This window comes from Phacochoerus africanus, chromosome 2, assembly GCF_016906955.1.
Source record: "Phacochoerus africanus isolate WHEZ1 chromosome 2, ROS_Pafr_v1, whole genome shotgun sequence".
Classification (NCBI taxonomy): domain Eukaryota; kingdom Metazoa; phylum Chordata; class Mammalia; order Artiodactyla; family Suidae; genus Phacochoerus; species Phacochoerus africanus.
Genome location: NC_062545.1, coordinates 222,760,065 through 222,766,374, shown reverse-complemented (window position 1 = coordinate 222,766,374; position 6,310 = coordinate 222,760,065). Strand labels below are relative to the sequence as shown.

The window sequence follows — 6,310 nt, the reverse complement described above, 5'->3', positions numbered from 1 at the left end:
ATTGTTTTTGTATTGAATCTGAAAGATGAGTTATTTTTTAAAAAATGTATTGAGTCCCTGCTATGGCACTGTATAAGGATTTGGCATTACCATAGCTGTGGTGTAGGTTGTGGCAGCAGCTAGGATTCAGTTTCTAGACTGGGAACTTCCATATGCTGCTGATGTGGCCCAAAAAGAACAAAAAGTGTTTAACAGCAGATTTGTTCAGTTTCTTCAAAGCTCTTATCTGTGTCTTTTGTGTATTCTGATTTCATGGGACTGGTGGTATTTGGGCTTACTCTTCATGAATGCTACTTCAAGAAAACTCCACTACTTGGATGTTACTTGGAAGAATGGTGCATCATTTCACACTTTTTCTGATATAATTCTAGAATTGGAGAGTCTTATATGGCCAAAGCAATGTGCTAGGTACTTTAAGGGAATACGGAAGTGAATATTCCTCAAAATAATGGAAGAGTAAGACACATATAAAAAGCTCAGATGCAAAATAGACTATAAGTATGTTATATAAGATACAATGGCATGAAGTCCTATGATATGGAGATTTGGGAATGATGTTAATTCTGAAGGCAACACAACTGCTAATTTTTAGAGGAATTTTTTTATGGTGAGCACTGTTACTTTTTCTTTTCTTTTTTTTAATTTGAAATACAACTTTATTCTGATTCTAAATGAAAAGGAATGGGAATAATAGTAACAAACAAGATTTCACCACGGAATATTGTGATGCGACTGTAGCAGTCTTATATTTGAAACTCAAGAAGGAAACAACTGTGTTCCAAAACAGCTAAATATGCAGGTCCAAAAAATGAAGGTATATTTTTTTAACTGCCACATTCACTCCGAAGCCCATTCATCTCCTTCAGCACCCCAAAGATTAAGCACATATTCTGCTTAGCTATGTAATAAAGTGGCAAACATGCTGACATCACAGGACAGTTTCCTATAAAACTTGACTTCTGATGCTGGGCTCCAGCTTTGTTTTCTCACAGGTCATCATCTTCATCCAGGAGAGCAGTTGTCTGAGCAACCTCTAGATCATGCTCATATTGTGCTGCCAAGGCTGGGTCCATGACCACCTCTGGTGGGTCAAGAGTAGGCATGGCGAAAAACCCTAAGTTAGGGTCTCCAAACAGTTTCCTAGTAAACCAGAGGAAGGGCTTTTCAAAGTTGTAGTTACTTTTTGCTGAAATGTCGTAGCACTGAAGGTTCTTCTTTCAGTGGAAGACAATCGAGTTTACCTTAACCTTTCTGTCCTTAATATCCACTTTGTTGCCACACAACACAGTGGGGATGTTTTCACACACTCGCACCAGATCTCTATGCCAGTTAGGTACGTTCTTGTAAGTAACTCTCGATGTTACATCAAACATTATAATGGCAAACTGAGCTTGGATATAATAGCCATCTCTCAGTCCACCAAATTTCTCCTGACCAGCTGTATCCCATCCATTGAACTTAATAGGTCCTCTGTTGGTATGGAACACAAGGGGATGGACCTCAACACCCACGGTGGTTACATACTTCTCAAATTCACCAGTCAGATGACGTTTCACGAATGTAGTTTTCCCAGTACCACCATCACCAACCAATACAAGTTTGAACTGAACTTGGAGTTCTCCTTGGGCAGCCATCGTGATGTTACTTCCAGAAGCTTCTCTGCACCCGTCTGACTGAGCGCTGTTACTTTTTCAAAAGAAATTTATTAATACCTCATTGTGAATGGGAGCTGACTTTCCAAGTGTCCTGAATTAATTACCCTCCTCAGGACAAAGCAAGATTTTTTTTTTGTTGTTGTAAGAAGGACAGAGGGAGAGAAGGAAGAGCGGAGGGAGAGCTGGACATAGAGCTAGGAGGTAATCCAAGGTGGCATGTTTCTTAATGTAATTCCTCCCTAAGAACTGCTAAATCCTTAATATTGTCTTAAAGGATTATTAAATGCTTAATGTAACTGTATTTCCCTAGACTGAGTTGTGTGTTCTGGCTCTAGTGAGGCAGGATGAAGATACAAGTGACAGGAGGATATAAGTGCCAGGAACTCGTGGATATCAGAATAACTTCTCTGGAGAAAGAGACCCCAGATAACATCAGTGTGATGTTAAGAAAGCTCTTTGGGAGAGATAGGCCTTGAACTGGGACCTTGACACATGGGTGGGACTCCAGCAGGAAGCTGTGGGGAGCATTGGGAGATGTTCCAGGTGGGATAATGAGCATGAGCAAAGGCACAAAGAATGGGAGGTGCAGGGAGCTGTTACCATAATCATCAGCCATGCCCATTTTGTTCCGTAAGTCAGTCTAAGGGAAGAGAAGAGACTGGCCAAACTTGAAATGACTGGTTAAGACAGAACCTAGGATGATAGCGCCCCTGCAGACCACCTGTTATGTAGTCTAAGCTTATACTGCTCACCACATGATAGGCTAATAAACAGATGGGTTGTTAGGGCAGGTAATAGCGACTTTATTCTGAAAGCCAGCAAGTGGAGAAGATGGTGGAACCATCTTGCAGTGGGTTTGGATGCTAGTTTCTTCTTCTTCTTTTTTTTTTTGTCTTTGTCTTTTTAGGGCTGCACCCGCAGCATATGTAGGTTCCCAGGCTACAGCCACAGCAACACCAGATCTGAGCCGCATCTGTGCGCTACACCACAAGTCACAGCATTGCCGGATCCTTAACCCACTAAGAGAGGCCAGGGATCAAACCCGCAACCTCATGGCTCCTAGTTGGATTCATTTCCACTGCGCCATGATGGGGACTCCTGGATGCTAGTTTCTTTTAAGAGCAAAGAGGAGAACGTGAGTAGGTAAAGGAGAAGCAGTTAAGTTGTTGCAAATACTGGAGGGGATCTGCTAATTTCTTCTTTCCTGCAGCCAGTCATGGGCTGCTTCCTGTGGGCTACAGGAAGGTATTTCAGCTTAAATTTAGGCCTGGGAGGAATGGTTCCTGGAGATGGGCCATTATCTATACTTTAAGCTGTAAGCCACATCCCCTTAGTGATTACTTTGTAGCAAAAGCTATAGAATACAAAGATTAAAAGAAACAGATTCAGTATGGAGTCAGATTTGTTCTTTCCTTTTACGCTCTTCCTGTATAGGTGGTTCCTGTCTTCCTGTTACACTTGGAACCTGGATCTTTGTGGCTTCTTCTTGTTAGTCCTTCCCTTACAGGCTGGTTTTCTTCCTCCTGCTAACAATAGTGGCAGCAGACAAAGTTTCAGGAATGGGGTGCCCACAGTGGCCCACCACACAAGGCTACATCTCCTGGTTATGATTAAGTTGTTGCTTGGCAAATTTTTACGTGGATATGGCTTTCTGGAGCACCTTGGAGAATGTCAAACTCCATAACTGAGCCCTGGGACCAAAGCAATCACACACAAGTAAGTGAAAGCAGACCCGTCCCTGGGGCCTGCTCCCTGGAATATGGAAGCCTACATCTTTGAAAGTTACAAACCCCACTGTCTATCATCCCTCATAGACTCTCCATTACTGATGCTTGTCAGCTCCTCTGCAACCTGAATCACTTGACACTGGGGAAAAGGTGAAGTAAAAGTGCAATAAAACCCTCTGTCGACTGGCAGTGCCCTTGAACGTGATACTCCATTTCAAAGAACAGTGTTTGAAACAGCCTAGAGTTTCTGCCAAACATGTAATTAATGACCATCAAATGCTTTTGATTAAAAAGAGCATGAATCTAAAGCCACATGGAAAACAACTTTTCTCTAGTATTTTTTTTTTAAGGCAAGGAATTTTCTTGCATCTTTGAGGGTTATTTAATTGACCATAGAACTTTTGGTTCAGGGAGTTGGAAAGTTGTCCAATGCTACGTTGCAATCTATGTTTGATTTGCAAACATAGCTGCGCCTTCACCAAGCGGCCACTCAACTGAAGTCAAAAGTTATCTGATTACAGGAAAATAACATGATCATTCTGGCTACTGTCAATATTTTGTAAACTTGTTCCAACCAAGCACCCTCAAAAAAAATTTCCGTTTTCATCTTATTGTGTATATACAACTTGGGTAGTATTCCCTCAGTTTTGGAAAGAGCTGCAATTTGAGAAGATGCCTTTGAGGCCTTTTAGAATGGCTTGCAATTTTTTTCATTATATGAAAGAAAGAGTTGTAGGCCAACACAATATGGCTCCAGTCTAATATGATAAATTAGCGATGCCCACTGTGTTTAGAGGTAAGTTATGTAAAAGTTCCTTCATGCTAATTTCCTGCCCATTTGTAATCACTAGGTCTTAAAATTCCCCATATATCTCTGTCAGATAGATAAAAGACCCCTGGTTACTTAACTTCTACTCAGACCTTGCCCACACCTGGTTTTTGGTAACAGTTCTAGAGTAGGAAAAGAGGAAGGTCTAAAGGAAACAAAACAAGCAAAACACTTCCAGTTTGCAACATCGAATTTCATTATGTTGAATCATACACAACCCCAATTAGCAGAGTATGCCTACAGTTAAAATTACCTTTTGACCAGCAGTTGTGTGTCCATCTCCCTGGGAACAGATGGCAGTTGTGTGGAAATAATTGCACTGTCCTTCGTTTGGGAGATTTATAAGAAGAGTGGGGTCATGTTTACCAAGCCTTCTGCTTTCCTCACCAAATCAATTCCTTGTCAGTTTCCAGCCAGATCTCTGGAAGGGGTTAAGTAGGAGTCCAGGGGGACCACTTGACATCTGTTCCACTTACGACTTTTTGATCTTGTTGTTTTTGGCTTTTGAAGGGCAGGCCCACAGTGCACTGTGTGTGTGTGTGTGTGTGTGTGTGTGTGTGTGTGTTTGTGTGTGTGTGTGTGTGAGAGAGAGAGAGAGAGAGAGAGAGAGAGAGAGAGAGAGAGAGAGATGGGTCAGGGGAGGGAGACTGACTCAGTAGGCTTGGGTGTGGAGGAGAGAATGAAAACAACCCCATGATGACAGATCAAATGGAGCCAAAATAACTTATTTTTAAAGAGACATTGAGTGAGATTACATGCTACAAAATGATGATAATAGGAAGGAAAACACCAGGGGACTCATGCAAAATACTTTGTGAACAGTTATGTAAGCCATATGGGTATTTGGCTATCATCAACCAACACTTTAACATGGTGTCAATGAAAACCAAATCACACACTTCTCTCTGAGCCATGGCCCAGCTAATTAAACCTCCAGGCATGGATCTTACTCTTTTGCCAAAACAAAAATGAAATTTTGCCAAGAAAAATATGGGGGAAACTTGGGCAAAGGTGGCAGATACTAATGCTAGTGGCCCTTGCCATTTGCATTCTGTCTTTGTGCTTTCAGGCTGCTATCACAGAAATACCATAGACTAGGTAGCTTGTAAACAACAGAGATTTATTTTTCGCAGTCCAAGGTCAAGGTGCTGGCAGATTCAGGGTCTTGTGAGGTTGCACTTTCTGGTTCATAAACAGCTGTCTTTTAACTGTGATCTCCCTGGATCTTCTTTTATAAGGGAACTAATCCCATTCAGGAGGGTTCCACCTTCATGACCTAATCACCTCTCAAAGGCCTACCTCCAAACACCATCACATTGGGGGTTAGGTTTCAACATATGAATCTGGGGGGAGGGGATACATATTCAGTCAATGGCACATCCCTGACTCTGGCCCTGATCTTCCTTGGTAGGAGCTGAGAAATGAGGGAAAGGGGATGGGGATGGGGAAGGAAAAATTGCCCATAGCCTCTCCCAACCTAAAGTGTGTTCTGAAATCACCTCAAAGAGTAGGGCAGAGGGAAGGTGGCAGAGCAGTCACTGCTGCTATAACCTCAGGATTTGGGGATATCAGGGCACCAGCCACCTCAGCCATGCTTACGGTGATGCTACTACTGGTTGACTATACAGCCTTCCTTTCAATCTGAAAGGATTATAAAATGATGATCTGGATATGGTGAAGGTGGTCTGGTTCACCTGTTTCGACCACACAAATTTAGCTCCTGATTATGTTTTGTCCCTGACTTCTCTGGGTTTAAAGTGTCCTCTTGGTCTACTACAAATGCCTTGTGCATTTATTCTCAGACATGAACAGAATTGGTTTATTTGAGTCTTTCCAATATAGTGCCTACCTAACAGAAGGTAAGAAGCTGTGTTTAGCTGTGAGGAGCAGGGAGAGTCAAGACCAGGGTTTGGTAACAGAAAGTCTGGATAATTGGAAGGAGAATGGGCTAACCCCACTAGGGGATATGTCATGTGAGGACACAAAGTCTAACTTGCTGAGGCCTGGTTGTCAAAAGGGGATAATTTAGTTCCAGTGGCACCCTCAAACTTCATGTCGATGGAATATCAGTAGTAGTAATTAATTACAATGCATACTGG

The 6,310-nt window shown here is 42.2% G+C and overlaps 1 pseudogene; it reads right to left on the bottom strand.

Moving 5' to 3' along the window:
- Positions 1 to 721: 721 nt before the first annotated feature.
- LOC125121284 (GTP-binding nuclear protein Ran-like) lies at positions 722 to 1,662 on the bottom strand (annotated as a pseudogene).
- Positions 1,663 to 6,310: the final 4,648 nt, after the last annotated feature.